This window comes from Hyla sarda, chromosome 7 (genome assembly GCF_029499605.1).
Source record: "Hyla sarda isolate aHylSar1 chromosome 7, aHylSar1.hap1, whole genome shotgun sequence".
Taxonomy (NCBI): Eukaryota; Metazoa; Chordata; class Amphibia; order Anura; family Hylidae; genus Hyla; species Hyla sarda.
Window position 1 is genome coordinate 152,692,526 of NC_079195.1, and position 17,173 is coordinate 152,709,698.

The window sequence follows — 17,173 nt, forward strand, 5'->3', positions numbered from 1 at the left end:
TGCCCTGGAGATTGTGCCCCAGAATCTGGAGGATTGCTGGGATAGAGGAGCTGAGGCAGAGGTCGCCCTCTGGAACAAGGAATCGTGTTGGACTTATCTGTGGACCCCTGTGAACTGAGGAGCGGATTTGAGGACCGGACCTCCCAGGGGACTTGAGGTACCACTAGACATGGAGCTGTTATCTGTGGACTGCGGACAATACATTGGAGCATTGGACCTGGAGCGGAATCCCGGGATCTGTGGTTAGTCCCTTTTGTTGCCCATTGTTTGCCCAGTGACTGTGCCCTTCTGTTGCCCAGACGCCTTCATCTTTTGGATTGTGTTTTGTGATCTCTGATAATAAACCTGGTGCTGTTCTCCCATCTCTCGCTCTGTTGATTGTGTGACAATCCTTACGTGTTGAACCCCGTCACAACTGGTGGCAACAGTGGGATCAAAAGAGCACAGCACCATGGAGAACAGTGCAGGGCATGAGTTCAGGAACTGGACCACATGCAGTCTACAGGAGAAGGCTCGAGAATTGGGCCTGGAATACAAAGGACTTTCTAAGGAAAAATTAATTATAGCCCTGGAGGATGCGAGCCAGACCACCTCCTCCCAGGTATTCCCTAGGCAAACCCCAGAACCTGGGCCCCCCACCACTGAAAGTCAATGGGTGACGTGGTATGAAGAGGAGATGGCTGTATTGGGCGCAGAACCCACCATGGATGACCGGAGGAAAGCTTTAGACCGGGCATCCAGGAGGCAAGAGGCACGGGAGGCAAGGGAATGCCATACCAACATGAGCAGGCAGGAACCTAGACGAATTTCACGGAAGGACTTTAAGAAGTTTAATGAGGCCTCCGGTGATGTGGAGGGCTTCTTTAAGGACTTTGAGCTGCAGTGCAGTTTGCTGTTGGTGTCCTGCTCGGACTGTGTTTGGGTACTGGCACAGCTCCTGGAAGGGGGGGGGGGGCTGCTGAAGCTTATAGGACCCTTGATAGGCAGTCGAATCACAATTATGACATCAACAAACAAACGATCTTGGATTTTTATGCCATCACCCCAGAATCATACCACATCCAATTCCGGGATCTCCCAGCCGCTACCGGAGGTTCCTTTAGGATGTATGCCCATAAGCTGTCCTATGCCTGTCAGCGATGGCTGGAAGTAGAAAAGGCTGAGTCCAAGGAGGATGTTCTGCAACTCATTCTGAAAGAACAGTTTTATGCCAAGTGCCCCCCAGAGATACGGGAGTGGGTCCGAGAGAGAAATCCACCTTCCCTGGATAGAGCCGCAGCCCTGGCGGATGAGGTGCTTACTATCAAGCCTCAATGGAAGAGACTGCTGGAGAACAAACCTCAGCCTGCTCCAGCACAAAGACCCCCACCAGTAATACCAGCCCCTCAAGCCATCCGCAGGGCCAACCCAACCCCCTACAACCAACCTGCGATCCCAACAACCCGTCCTCGACCTGGAGTAATCACAGAAAGGAGGTGTTACAGGTGTGGGCAGCCTTACCACTTACAGTCTACCTGTCCAGCAAGGAATTGGAGAGAACGTCAGCCACTGGGCCATCGCCCCGTACACCTTGTGCATTCCTATGCATCAGAAGAGGACTTACCACCCCCCCCCCCCCCACCAGAGTGGGAACTCCTCCTGGGGTATATGGAGTAAGGCCGCTGGCCCACAGCTACCCCGAGCAAAGACAGCGCCACCTGCAGGATGTCCTTGTTGATGGCCACAAGGTGTCAGGCTTTCGGGACATAGGAGCATTTTAGACCATTGCTGACCCCAGCGTGGTCCGTCCAGAAGCCATTTATTAAGGTCCAGGGATCTCAATAGAACTTGCTGGTGGTACGCGCAAATACATACCAAAAGCTTCTGTACGTTTGGACTATGGCCATGGAGAAAAGCTGTGCTGGATCGGAGTCATGAGCGGCCTTCCTGCTGATATTTTGCTGGGGAATGACCTTGGGGAGTTACAGAGCTAATTTGTGGGAGCCATCACCCGACAACAAGCCGCCCAAGCACAGAGAGAGCCGGAGATAACAGAGGATGATCCCCAGCTGTCCCCCGGGCCATCATCAGAACCGGTAAGCCCTGCATCCATTACTACTACATTGGGAGGGAGCTGGGACAAGGATGAATTCAAGCAGGCACTATAAAATGACCCTACCCTGGCAGCCATTAGATTAAGGGCAGAAAACGGACAGATGGGTGAGCATGGGGACCTCATAACCAGGGAGAAAGGATTATACTATCGTGTAGTGAAGGCCTGTGGCAAAGGCGTCCCCATAGCACCTACCAGACAACTTATCATCCCCCAAATGTACCGACTACAGCTCCTGGAACTGGCCCATGACATCCCCTTGGCTGGGCATCAAGGGAGGAAACGGACTGAGAAAAGACTTACACAGAACTTTTACTGGCCTGGAATCTCACAGTCTGCGGCCCAATACTGTCATACTTGTGACGTGTGCCAACGAATGAGGCATCCGGGAGCCCATTCCAAAGCACCACTGCAACCTCGGCCCATCATCGAGGAACCGTTTCAGCGTGTTGCTGTGGACATTATAGAGCCTCTGGTGCAACCCAGCCGATCGGGGAAGAAATACATCCTGACAGTGGTAGACTATGCTACCCGCTATCCTGAAGCTGTGGCCCTGTCCAGCATTACAGCCCCAAAGGTAGCAGAGGCTCTGGTTACCATCTACACTCGAGTAGGGTTCCCCAGCGAGATCCTATCAGATCAAGGGACCCAGTTCATGTTGGATCTGGTCCAGTCTCTCTGGCGCACTTGTGGTGTTCGAGCTATTCGCACAACCCCATGCCACCCACAAACGAATGGACTGTGTGAACACTTTAATGGGACCCTTAAAAATATGCTACAGGCTTTTACAAAGACTGAGAAGGACTGGGGGCGATACTTGCCACATCTCCTCTTCGCCTACTGGGAGGTACCTCAAGAGTCCACAGGATTCTCCCCCTTTGAGCTTCTCTATGGCCGGAAGGTTCGGGGACCTTTTGAGTCTTGTGAAGGAATACTGGGAGGGAAACATTACAGATACCGGAGTCCCTGTTGTCCCCTATGTTTTGGAGTTCCGGGACCGTCTAACTCGGCTAGCTCCCCTGGCGAAAGAGCATCTGCAGACTGCCCAATCAAGACAAAAGACTTGGTATGACCGTAAAACCCGAGCCCAGGAGTTTATGGAAGGCCAACAGGTGCTTACAGTTGTTGCTTTCCCTGCTAACAAGTAGCAAGCAAACTGGGAAGGACCGTACCGAGTTATAAAGAGGATCAATGATACCAACTATGTGATTGCCCTGGACCCTAGTTGCCAGCGACAGAAAACTGTTCATATAAACATGCTGAAAGAGTATCATGACCGGTCCCTTCCTGTTTTGGCTATCTGCCACCCCCCAAGTGATAGCACAGCGGAGGACTCTCTTCCAGACCTTCTCCAGAGTGCCCAAGCTGGGGATACCCTGCATCAAGTACCCATGGGTCTGCATCGGTCTGAGGAACAAAAGAGGAGTATTCACATCGTGCTGGGGTCAAGGGCTTCTGCTTTTTCATCAAAGCCAGGCAAGTCGCACCTCACCCACCACCATGTGGAGACACCAGGACAACACCCCATTCAGAAGGCACCCTACCGAGTTCCAGAAGCTGTTCGGAACATGATCAAGAAAGAACTGGAGGAGATGAAACAACTGGGAGTCATCCAGCCCTCACAAAGCCCCTGGGCCTCGCCTGTAGTGCTGGTACTGAAGAAGGATGGAACCACCCGGTTCTGTGTAGACTACAGACGCCTCAATGATGCCACCATAAGTGATGCCTACCCCATGCCCAGGATTGATGATCTGCTGGATCGGCTTGCAAGTGCCCGATATGTCACTACATTGGATCTGAACAAGGGGTATTGGCAGATACCCCTGACTGAGGACGCTCGGGAACGATCCACTTTCATTACCCTATTTGGATTATTTGAGTTCCTCCGAATGCCCTTCGGGATAAAAAAACGCCCCGGCCACATTCCAAAGACTGGTAGACAGACTGTTAGAAAACTGTGAGGACTTTGCCTGTGCGTATCTAGATGTTATCACCATTTATAGTGCAACATGGGAGGAACATCTCCAACACGTGGGCCTAGTACTAGATCGAATTCTATCTGCCGGTCTGACTATCCGCCCTGATAAATGCCAGTTGGGGATGGCGGAGGTGCAGTACCTGGGTCATAGAGTGGGAGGAGGAACCCTAGGACCAGAACCTGCCAAGGGGGAAGCCATCAGCAACTGGCCTACACTTCAGACTAAGAAGCAAGTGCTAGCCTTTCTAGGAACTGCTGGTTTTTATCGAAAATTTGTTCCTCATTTCAGTGCCCTGGCCAAACCCCTGACGGACCTGACCTGCAAGAAGATGCCTAGGATGGTGACGTGGACGCCGGCCTGCGAGGAAGCCTTTACAGCGCTAAAGATGGCTCTCACCACGGCACCTATCCTGGCCACTCCAGACTAAAAGCGCAGGTTCCTTGTCCAGACCGATGCATCCCCCTACGGGATCGGAGCCATCCCCAGTCAAGTCAGTGAAGTGGGAGAAGAGCACCCAGTCGCCTTCATCAGCCGTAAATTGTTGGATCGGGAAGTGGCTTATGCCACCATTGAAAAGGAGTGCCTCGCTATTGTATGGGCCCTAAAGAAACTGCAGCCGTACCTGTATGGCAGAGACTTTACCATCGTAACAGATCACAACCCTCTCACATGGCTGAACCGAGTATCAGGAGACAATGGACGATTGCTGCGGTGGAGCCTGTCCCTGCAGCCATACAACTTCTCCATCCTATACAGACGCGGAGGCCAACACCAGAACGCGAATGGACTGTCCCGCCAGGGTGAAATATAAACCTGCCTGTGCCAACCAGGGAATCCGTCAGGATCCCCTGGATGGGCACATTGTTTGGGGGGTGGAGGGGTTGTCATGGTGGATATAACTGGACATAAGATGGACACAGAAAGATGCTGAGCAGAGGAATGGGGATTGACCCTGCTGTGTATGTCTGGTCTGGGTGGGGCTGGATGGACACAGGAAGATGGGGGGATATTGACCAAAGGATTGCAAATTATTCCTGGTGCCCACCTCAGGTCTGGGGCAGACACCTTGGAGACGCTGGAGAGGCCTTCCCTCCCCCCTACAGGAATCTGGGTAGATAAGAAGAGCTGGGTGGGGGACTCTGAGAGTAGTGTGTGATGTCCCAGAGACAGGAGCTGATGCTAGTACAGAGCCTGCTGGAACCTGTAGTACCCCGATAGCTGAGGAGTCATCTGATGGAGTTGCTGTGTTGATCTCTGGGGTGAGGGTTGCTGCCAGTACAACCTGCCCTGGAGATTGTGCTCCGGAATCTGGAGGATTGCTGGGATAGAGGAGCTGAGGCTGAGGTCGCCCTCTGGAACAAGGAATTGTGTTGGACTTATCTGTGGGCCCCTGTGAACTGAGGAGCGGAATTGAGGTACCACTAGACGTGGAGCTGTTATCTGTGGACTGCGGACAATACATTGAAGCATTGGACCTGGAGCGGAATCCCGGGATCTGTGGTTTGTCCCTTCTGTGGCCCATTGTTTGCCCAGTGACTGTGCCCTTCTGTTGCCCTGACGCCGGATCACCCCTTCTTCTTTTGGATTGTGTTTTGTGATCTCTGACAATAAACCTGGTGCTGTTCTCCCATCTCTCGCTCTGTTGATTGTGTGACAATCCTTACGTGTTGAACCCCGTAACAACAGGGTTTAATGATGGGGACAAAGTTTGGTTGTCTACAAAAAAAACCTTTGTTTAAAAGTACAGTAAGGAAAATTGGACCCCCAGTTTATTGGCTCTTGGGTTTTAGAGGTTATAAACCCAGTTTCTTATAAATTGAAATGTCCATGTTACGCCGAGCGCTCCGGGTCCCCGTTCCTTCCCGGAGCGCTCGCCTCATCCTCGTTGCTGCAGCGCCCCGGTCAGATCCACTGACCGGGTGCGCTGCGGTACCGCCTCCAGCCGGGATGCGATTCGCGATGCGGGTGGCACCCGCTCGCGATGCGCACCCCGGTCCCCGTACCTGACTCGCTCTCCGTCGGTCCTGTCCCGGCGCGCGCGGCCCCGCTCCCTAGGGCGCGCGCGCGCCGGGTCTCTGCGATTTAAAGGGCCAGTGCACCAATGATGGTGCCTGGCCCAATCTTCCCAATTACCTTGATTAGTTTCCACCTGTGCACTCCCTACTTATACCTCACTTCCCTTGCACTCCCTTGCCGGATCTTGTTGCACTTGTGCCTAGTGAAAGCGTTCCCTTGTTTGTTCCTAGCCCGTGTTCCAGACCTCCTGCCGTTGCCCCTGACTACGATCCTTGCTGCCTGCCCCGACCTTCTGCTACGTCCGACCTTGCTTCTGTCTACTCCCTTGTACCGCGCCTATCTTCAGCAGTCAGAGAGGTGAGCCGTTGCTAGTGGATACGACCTGGTCACTACCGCCGCAGCAAGACCATCCCGCTTTGCGGCGGGCTCTGGTGAAAACCAGTAGTGACTTAGAACCGGTCCACTAGCGCGGTCCTCGCCAATCCCTCTCTGACACAGAGGATCCACTACCTGCCAGCCGGCATCGTGACAGTAGATCCGGCCATGGATCCCGCTGAAGTTCCTCTGCCAGCTGTCGCCGACCTCCCTACACTGGTCGCCCAGCAAGCCCTAAAGATCGCCCAACGAAATCAACAGCTGGCATACTTGACCTCCGTGACACTGCATCTTCAGTCACAGATACAGCAGCTTCAGTCACAGCTACAGCTGCAACAACCATCTCCTCCGCCGGCTCCTGCAACTCCTCCGCAGCAACCGGCCGCTCCTAACCCCTGCTTGTCCCTGCCGGACAAATTTGATGGGGACCGCAATGATCCTGCCACAGCCACAGTCCAGTCCTTCTTCGCTGAGGTCCGGGGTGTCTTCGAGGAGCCTGCCCGAGCTTCTTCTGCCGAGACTGCCCTGCTGAACCTGGCCCAGGGTGTTTCTTCCGTTGGCGAGTACGCCATTCAGTTCCGTGCTCTTGCTTCCGAGTTGTCCTGGAATAGTGAGGTTCTCTGCGCGACCTTTAAAAAAGGCCTATCCAGCAACATTAAAGATGTTCTGGCCGCACGAGAGACTCCTGCTAACCTACATGAACTCATTCATCTTGCCACTCGCATTGATATGCGTTCTTCCGGATGGCGTCTGGAGCTCCGCCTGGATATGGACTTTGTTCGCACGAGGCGTTTTTTCTCCCCGGCTCCTCTCTCCTCTGGTCCTCTGCAATCCGTTCCTGTGCTTCCCGCCGCGGAGGCTATGCAAGTTGACCGGTCTCGCTTGACACCTCAAGAGAGGACACGACGCCGCATGGAGAATCTTTGCCTGTACTATGCCGGTACCGAACACTTCCTGAAGGATTGTCCTATCCGTCCTCCCCGCCTGGAAAGACGTACGCTGACTCCGCACAAAGGTGACACAGTTCTTGATGTCAACTCTGCTTCTCCACGCCTTACTGTGCCTGTGCGGATATCTGCCTCTACCTTCTCCTTCTCTACTATGGTCTTCTTGGATTCCGGATCTGCAGGAAAAATTTTTTTGGCCTCTCTTATCAACAGGTTCTACGTCCCTGTGACCAGTCTCGCCAGACCCCTCTACATCTATTGTGTTAACAATGAAAGTTTGGACTGTCTCGTGCATTTCCGCACGGAACCTCTCCTAATGTGCATCGGACCTCATCATGGAAAAATTGAGTTTTTTTTCCTCAGGTTCTTTGGCCCCAAGAAGAGGGGGAGACCCAAGGGGGGGGGTACTGTTACGCCGAGCGCTCCGGGTCCCCGTTCCTCCCCGGAGCGCTCGCCTCATCCTCGTTGCTGCAGCGCCCCGGTCAGATCCACTGACCGGGTGCGCTGCGGTACCGCCTCCAGCCGGGATGCGATTCGCGATGCGGGTGGCGCCCGCTCGCGATGCGCACCCCGGTCCCCGTACCTGACTCGCTCTCCGTCGGTCCTGTCCCGGCGCGCGCGGCCCCGCTCCCTAGGGCGCGCGCGCGCCGGGTCTCTGCGATTTAAAGGGCCAGTGCACCAATGATGGTGCCTGGCCCAATCTTCCCAATTACCTTGATTAGTTTCCACCTGTGCACTCCCTACTTATACCTCACTTCCCTTGCACTCCCTTGCCGGATCTTGTTGCACTTGTGCCTAGTGAAAGCGTTCCCTTGTTTGTTCCTAGCCCGTGTTCCAGACCTCCTGCCGTTGCCCCTGACTACGATCCTTGCTGCCTGCCCCGACCTTCTGCTACGTCCGACCTTGCTTCTGTCTACTCCCTTGTACCGCGCCTATCTTCAGCAGTCAGAGAGGTGAGCCGTTGCTAGTGGATACGACCTGGTCACTACCGCCGCAGCAAGACCATCCCGCTTTGCGGCGGGCTCTGGTGAAAACCAGTAGTGACTTAGAACCGGTCCACTAGCGCGGTCCTCGCCAATCCCTCTCTGACACAGAGGATCCACTACCTGCCAGCCGGCATCGTGACAGTCCAGCTTCTTTCAAGGTACATAATGTGTTTCATCGTTCCCTTTGGTAGGTCTACATAACATCTCTGACTCTGGTGGTTAGACCTCCACCTCTGGTGATGATTGATGGTGAAATAGAATATGAGGTTGAGAAGACTTTGGACAGTCGCAAGGTCCAAAATTCCTTACATTATTTGGCAGACTGGAAGGGCTATGGCCCAGGGGAGAGGTCGTGGGTTCCATCTTCTGCTATACAGTAACCCCCCGACATGCGATGGCCCCGACACATGATCAAATCGACATACGATGGCCTCTCAGAGGCCATCGCATGTCGATGTCAGCATCAACATACGATGCTTTTATATGTTGGGGCCATCGCATTAACTGCTATCCGACAGTGCAAAATTCTTAAGCTGCTGTTGGATAGCAGTTTAAGCATCTCGGACAGATTCTCTTACCTATCCCCGCTGCTCCGGTCCACTTCAGGATCCTCCGGTGTCTTCTGTATCTTCGCCAGGGTCAGGGCCTCGCTTTCCAGCATCGTTATTACGTCACTACGCACGCCGTGCCGCCGCAGCAGCGTAATAACGTCACCAGAAAGCGAGGCCCGGACACTGCAGAAGATGCGGAAGAAGCCGGAGGATCCCGAAGAAGACGCCGGAGCAGCGAGACAGCATTGGGAGCCCCTGGGACAGCATTGGTGTTACGCCGAGCGCTCCGGGTCCCCGCTCCTCCCCGGAGCGCTCGCTACACTCTCCTCACTGCAGCGCTCCGGTCAGATCCACTGACCCGGGGCGCTGCGATACCGCCTCCAGCCGGGATGCGATTCGCGATGCGGGTAGCGCCCGCTCGCGATGCGCACCCCGGCTCCCGTACCTGACTCGCTCTCCGTCAGTCCTGTCCCGGCGCGCGCGGCCCCGCTCCCTAGGGCGCGCGCGCGCCGGGTCTTTGCGATTTAAAGGGCCACTGCGCCGCTGATTGGCGCAGTGGTTCCAATTAGTGTTATCACCTGTGCACTTCCCTATATCACCTCACTTCCCCTGCACTTCCTTGCCGGATCTTGTTGCCATCGTGCCAGTGAAAGCGTTTCCTTGTGTGTTCCTAGCCTGTGTTCCAGACCTCCTGCCGTTGCCCCTGACTACGATCCTTGCTGCCTGCCCCGACCTTCTGCTACGTCCGACCTTGCTTCTGTCTACTCCCTTGTACCGCGCCTATCTTCAGCAGCCAGAAAGGTTGAGCCGTTGCTAGTGGATACGACCTGGTCACTACCGCCGCAGCAAGACCATCCCGCTTTGCGGCGGGCTCTGGTGAAAACCAGTAGTGACTTAGAACCGATCCACTAGCACGGTCCACGCCAATCCCTCTCTGGCACAGAGGATCCACTACCTGCCAGCCGGCATCGTGACAGTAGATCCGGCCATGGATCCCGCTGAAGTTCCTCTGCCAGTTGTCGCTGACCTCACCACGGTGGTCGCCCAGCAGTCACAACAGATAGCGCAACAAGGCCAACAGCTGTCTCAACTGACCGTTATGCTACAGCAGTTACTACCACAGCTTCAGCAATCATCTCCTCCGCCAGCTCCTGCACCTCCTCCGCAGCGAGTGGCCGCTTCTGGTCTACGACTATCCTTGCCGGATAAATTTGATGGGGACTCTAAGTTTTGCCGTGGCTTTCTTTCCCAATGTTCCCTGCACTTGGAGATGATGTCGGACCAGTTTCCCACTGAAAGGTCTAAGGTGGCTTTCGTAGTCAGCCTTCTGTCTGGAAAAGCCCTGTCTTGGGCCACACCGCTCTGGGACCGCAATGACCCCGTCACTGCCTCTGTACACTCCTTCTTCTCGGAAATTCGAAGTGTCTTTGAGGAACCTGCCCGAGCCTCTTCTGCTGAGACTGCCCTGTTGAACCTGGTCCAGGGTAATTCTTCCGTTGGCGAGTATGCCGTACAATTCCGTACTCTTGCTTCAGAATTATCCTGGAATAATGAGGCCCTCTGCGCGACCTTTAAAAAAGGCCTATCCAGCAACATTAAAGATGTTCTGGCCGCACGAGAAATCCCTGCTAATCTACATGAACTCATTCACCTAGCCACTCGCATTGACATGCGTTTTTCCGAAAGGCGTCAGGAGCTCCGCCAGGATATGGACTCTGTTCGCACGAGGCGTTTCTTCTCCCCGGCTCCTCTCTCCTCTGGTCCCCTGCAATCTGTTCCTGTGCCTCCCGCCGTGGAGGCTATGCAGGTCGACCGGTCTCGCCTGACACCTCAAGAGAGGACACGACGCCGCATGGAGAATCTCTGCCTGTACTGTGCTAGTACCGAACACTTCCTGAAGGATTGTCCTATCCGTCCTCCCCGCCTGGAAAGACGTACGCTGACTCCGCACAAAGGTGAGACAGTCCTTGATGTCTACTCTGCTTCTCCACGTCTTACTGTGCCTGTGCGGATGTCTGCCTCTGCCTTCTCCTTCTCTGCTGTGGCCTTCTTGGACTCCGGATCTGCAGGAAATTTTATTTTGGCCTCTCTCGTCAACAGGTTCAACATCCCGGTGACCAGTCTCGCCAGACCCCTCTACATCAATTGTGTAAACAATGAAAGATTGGACTGTACCATACGTTTCCGCACGGAGCCCCTTCTAATGTGCATCGGACCTCATCACGAGAGGATTGAACTTTTGGTCCTCCCCAATTGCACTTCTGAAATTCTCCTTGGACTTCCCTGGCTTCAACTTCATTCCCCAACCCTGGTTTGGTCCACTGGGGAGATCAAGAGTTGGGGGCCCTCTTGTTCCAAGGACTGCCTAAAACCGGTTCCCAGTAACCCTTGCCGTGACTCTGTGGTTCCTCCTGTAACCGGTCTCCCTAAGGCCTATATGGACTTTGCGGATGTTTTTTGCAAAAAACAAGCTGAGACTCTACCTCCTCACAGGCCTTATGATTGTCCTATCGACCTCCTCCCGGGCACTACTCCACCCCGGGGCAGAATTTATCCTTTGTCCGCCCCAGAGACTCTTGCCATGTCTGAATACGTCCAGGAAAATTTAAAAAAGGGCTTTATCCGTAAATCCTCCTCTCCTGCCGGAGCCGGATTTTTCTTTGTGTCCAAAAAAGATGGCTCTCTACGTCCTTGCATTGACTACCGCGGTCTTAATAAAATCACGGTTAAGAACCGCTACCCCCTACCCCTCATCTCTGAACTCTTTGATCGCCTCCAAGGTGCCCACATCTTTACCAAACTGGACTTAAGAGGTGCTTATAATCTCATCCGCATCAGAGAGGGGGATGAATGGAAAACGGCATTTAACACCAGAGATGGACACTTTGAGTATCTGGTCATGCCCTTTGGCCTGTGCAACGCCCCTGCCGTCTTCCAAGACTTTGTTAATGAAATTTTTCGTGATCTCTTATACTCCTGTGTTGTTGTATATCTGGACGATATCCTGATTTTTTCTGCCAATCTAGAAGAACACCGCCAGCATGTCCGTATGGTTCTTCAGAGACTTCGTGACAATCAACTCTATGCCAAAATAGAGAAATGTCTGTTTGAATGCCAATCTCTTCCTTTCCTAGGATACTTGGTCTCTGGCCAGGGACTACAAATGGATCCAGACAAACTCTCTGCCGTCTTAGATTGGCCACGCCCCTCCGGACTCCGTGCTATCCAACGTTTTTTGGGGTTCGCCAATTATTACAGGCAATTTATTCCACATTTTTCTACCGTTGTGGCTCCTATCGTGGCTTTAACCAAAAAAAATGCCGATCCCAAGTCTTGGCCTCCTCAAGCGGAAGACGCCTTTAAACGGCTCAAGTCTGCCTTTTCTTCGGCTCCCGTGCTCTCCAGACCTGACCCATCTAAACCCTTCCTATTGGAGGTTGATGCCTCCTCTGTGGGAGCTGGAGCTGTCCTTCTACAAAAAAATTCTTCCGGGCATGCTGTTACTTGTGGTTTTTTTTCTAGGACCTTCTCTCCGGCGGAGAGGAACTACTCCATCGGGGATCGAGAGCTTCTAGCCATTAAATTAGCACTTGAGGAATGGAGGCATCTGCTGGAGGGATCAAGATTTCCAGTTATTATTTACACCGATCACAAGAACCTCTCCTACCTCCAGTCTGCCCAACGGCTGAATCCTCGCCAGGCCAGGTGGTCTCTGTTCTTTGCCCGATTTAATTTTGAAATTCACTTTCGGCCTGCCGATAAGAACATTAGGGCCGATGCTCTCTCTCGTTCCTCGGATGCTTCTGAAGTTGAACTCTCTCCGCAACACATCATTCCTCCTGACTGCCTGATTTCCACTTCTCCAGCCTCCATCAGGCAAACTCCTCCAGGAAAGACCTTTGTTTCTCCACGCCAACGCCTCGGAATCCTCAAATGGGGTCACTTTTCCCATCTCGCAGGTCATGCGGGCATCAAGAAATCTGTGCAACTCATCTCTCGCTTCTATTGGTGGCCGACTCTGGAGACGGATGTTGTGGACTTTGTGCGAGCCTGCACTATCTGTGCCCGGGATAAGACTCCTCGCCAGAAGCCCGCTGGTTTTCTTCATCCTCTGCCGGTCCCCGAACAGCCTTGGTCTCTGATTGGTATGGATTTTATTACTGACTTACCCCCTTCCCGTGGCAACACTGTTATTTGGGTGGTCGTTGATCGATTCTCCAAAATGGCACATTTCATCCCTCTTCCTGGTCTTCCTTCAGCGCCTCAGTTGGCTAAACAATTTTTTGTACACATTTTTCGTCTTCACGGGTTGCCCACGCAGATCGTCTCGGATAGAGGCGTCCAATTCGTGTCTAAATTCTGGAGGGCTCTCTGTAAACAACTCAAGATTAAATAAAATTTTTCTTCTGCATATCATCCTCAATCCAATGGACAAGTAGAAAGAATTAACCAGGTCTTGGGTGATTATTTACAACATTTTGTTTCCTCCCGCCAGGATGACTGGGCAGATCTTCTACCATGGGCTGAATTCTCGTATAACTTCAGAGTCTCTGAATCTTCCTCCAAATCCCCATTTTTCGTGGTGTACGGCCGTCACCCTCTTCCCCCCCTCCCTACCCCCTTGCCCTCTGGTCTGCCCGCTGTGGATGAAATTTCTCGTGATCTTTCCATCATATGGAGAGAGACCCAAAATTCTCTCTTACAGGCTTCATCACGCATGAAGAAGTTCGCGGATAAGAAAAGAAGAGCTCCTCCCATTTTTTCCCCTGGAGACAAGGTATGGCTCTCCGCTAAATATGTCCGCTTCCGTGTCCCTAGCTATAAGTTGGGACCACGCTATCTTGGTCCTTTCAAAATTTTGTGCCAGATTAATCCTGTCTCTTACAAACTTCTTCTTCCTCCTTCTCTTCGTATTCCTAATGCCTTTCACGTTTCTCTTCTTAAACCACTTATCATTAACCGTTTCTCTCCCAAATCTGTTCCTCCCACTCCTGTTTCCGGCTCCTCGGACATCTTCTCCGTCAAAGAGATTCTGGCATCCAAAAAGGTCAGAGGGAAAACCTTTTTTTTAGTGGATTGGGAGGGTTGTGGTCCAGAAGAGAGATCCTGGGAACCTGAGGACAATATCCTAGACAAAAGTCTGCTCCTCAGGTTCTCAGGCTCTAAGAAGAGGGGGAGACCCAAGGGGGGGGGTACTGTTACGCCGAGCGCTCCGGGTCCCCGCTCCTCCCCGGAGCGCTCGCTACACTCTCCTCACTGCAGCGCTCCGGTCAGATCCACTGACCCGGGGCGCTGCGATACCGCCTCCAGCCGGGATGCGATTCGCGATGCGGGTAGCGCCCGCTCGCGATGCGCACCCCGGCTCCCGTACCTGACTCGCTCTCCGTCAGTCCTGTCCCGGCGCGCGCGGCCCCGCTCCCTAGGGCGCGCGCGCGCCGGGTCTTTGCGATTTAAAGGGCCACTGCGCCGCTGATTGGCGCAGTGGTTCCAATTAGTGTTATCACCTGTGCACTTCCCTATATCACCTCACTTCCCCTGCACTTCCTTGCCGGATCTTGTTGCCATCGTGCCAGTGAAAGCGTTTCCTTGTGTGTTCCTAGCCTGTGTTCCAGACCTCCTGCCGTTGCCCCTGACTACGATCCTTGCTGCCTGCCCCGACCTTCTGCTACGTCCGACCTTGCTTCTGTCTACTCCCTTGTACCGCGCCTATCTTCAGCAGCCAGAGAGGTTGAGCCGTTGCTAGTGGATACGACCTGGTCACTACCGCCGCAGCAAGACCATCCCGCTTTGCGGCGGGCTCTGGTGAAAACCAGTAGTGACTTAGAACCGATCCACTAGCACGGTCCACGCCAATCCCTCTCTGGCACAGAGGATTCACTACCTGCCAGCCGGCATCGTGACAATTGGGATCGGTGAGTGACATGGTTCGGAGTGGCGGGGACAGGTGAGTATAACTTCCTATACTTTACATTGCACGAATCCCTCAACATACGATGGATTCGACAAACGATGGGTCGTTTGGAACGAATTATCATCGTATGTTGAGGGACCACTGTACACGCTCCTAGGCCTATCAGAAGCTTTTACTCCTCTCATCCGGACAAACCTGCACCAGATCTTAAGGGTCCAGTGGCCCCCTCGTAAAACGGGGGTACTGTAACATCTGGCTCTGGCTGTACACGAAGAGTTAAATGACTCTAGTTGGGCTGGAGTTGCTGGGAGCTCACCTGTGTCATCTGGGTGTGGTTCTCAGCTCTTCTAGCTATTAAGAAGGTGTATCCCTGATCAGCTTCTTATATATAGCTAGGAGCAGGGATCAGTTCAATGTCTGTGAAATGTTATACCTTAGCTGACACCCCCTGCTTACTGAATACCAGCTTGTTTATTGATCTTTGGCTTTTCTCTTGACTCTTCTCTTGCTCTGCATTCCTGTACTCTGCTATCTCCTGGTACCAACCTCGGCAGGACTGACATTGATTTGACTTTGTTTCTTAGTGTATATCTTTCATTTTGTGTGCCTCCAGCTGTTCCCCGACTCCTACAGTTTTTTCATTTTATTATTTTGACGACTCTGTGCCAGCACTTAGCAGGGAGGGTTTGTCGTCGTGGTTGTTGATCTGTCAATAGGCAATAGGTAGGGACAACAGCTGGGGGTGAGTTAAGGCTTCACTGTTCCCTGCCCATATGTGACACTATACATGTTAAAAGAGTATTCTGGGATGTGAAAACTTATCCCCTATCCTAAGGATAGAGGATAAGTTTATGATCGCGGGGGTCCGACCGCTGGGGCCCCCAGCAATCTCCCATACGAGGCCCCTTGCTCTTTGCCAAAATAGCACATTTTGTCCCCAGCACGAGGTGGTGGCCGACACACCCCCTCAATATATTTCTATGGCAGCGCTCTGGCTGTCCCATAGAGATGTATTGAGGGGGCGTGTCAGCCGCTGCGTCATTCGGTGGTCAGACAAGCCCCAATTGCCTCTGACTGCCGGGGCCCCATAAGGTAGATCGTGGGTAGGCCCCAGTGGTTGAACCCCCCGTGATCTAAAACTTATCCCCTATCGTGTGAGTACTCCTTTAAGGTCCTTTAACCTTTCCTGGTAAGTTTTATGTATTTTCAGACTATATTTATTTATTGTTTACTAAGGTCTAAAAATGCTGTCTGGTGTGGCTTACTTTGAACAGGCATGTTTTGCCTTGCGGTACTGTTGTAGTACCACACAAGTTTTTGCCACGTTTTTACAGCAAATTTCACTATATTTACACTGATTTTAGAAAACCTTGTAGAAAATACCAAAATACTTCTGAACACAGCCTAAATATTGGCAAATATTTCACCTACCGCCTTAACAAAAGTATGGGGGAGATTTATCAAAACCTGTGCAGAGGAAAACTTGCCCAGTTGCCCATAGCAACCAATCAGCTTGCTTCTTTCATTTTCATGAAGGCCTGTGAAAAATGAAAGAAGCGATCTGATTCGTTGCTATGGGCAACTGGACAACTTTTCCTCTGCACAGGTTTTGATAAATCTCCCCCTATATCTTTTTCAGCATGTGAAAATCTTTTTTGGGTTGATTTGAACTTTTTTGGCTTTTTATAGAAGAGGTGTATATATGGATATATATTCTGATTGCGTATTTTCTCAAATCTGGGCTTATATAGTTAGTTAAATACTAAATAGTTGTAAATAAATTGATTCATGTGTTGGTGGTATAAGGTGAAAGAAAGAAAAGGATGTGATATATATATATATATATATATATATATATATATATATATATATATATATATATATATATATATATATATCCAGGTATATCACCTGAGTATATGTGTATGTAGAAAATGTGTATAAATATGAAGTAGAAATTACAATAAGTGATTGGGTGATGTGAGTGGATGGATAGTGTATGGGTGGTAAATAAGTGATTTAGGAGAATTCAATATATTTCAATATTTATTTATAATATAGTGACTATCTACCCCTGCAGGGCCCTTGCATAGGGTAGAATAGTACAATTAATAGTAAAATAGTTTAAAATGTATAACTTTTAATTAAAAATAATTAAAAAATAATAATAAAGCTTATAAAACTTATACACATATATACATATATATATATATATATATATATATATATATATATATACACACACACACACAGGTGTATATATATGGAAACCAGCTATTGTTCGCTTTCCAGGATAAAAGGCAATAGTATTGGATA

At 51.7% G+C, this 17,173-nt stretch overlaps 1 long non-coding RNA gene across 1 annotated transcript in view; it reads right to left on the reverse strand.

The window, feature by feature from the left end:
- LOC130281988 (uncharacterized) overlaps positions 1-16,358 on the reverse strand; it is a 31,186-nt gene extending 14,828 nt beyond the window's left edge. Inside the window, exon 1 of the long non-coding RNA XR_008846190.1 lies at positions 16,289-16,358. This is a non-coding gene — a long non-coding RNA (uncharacterized LOC130281988). The remainder of the gene's footprint in view (positions 1-16,288) is intronic.
- Positions 16,359-17,173: the final 815 nt, after the last annotated feature.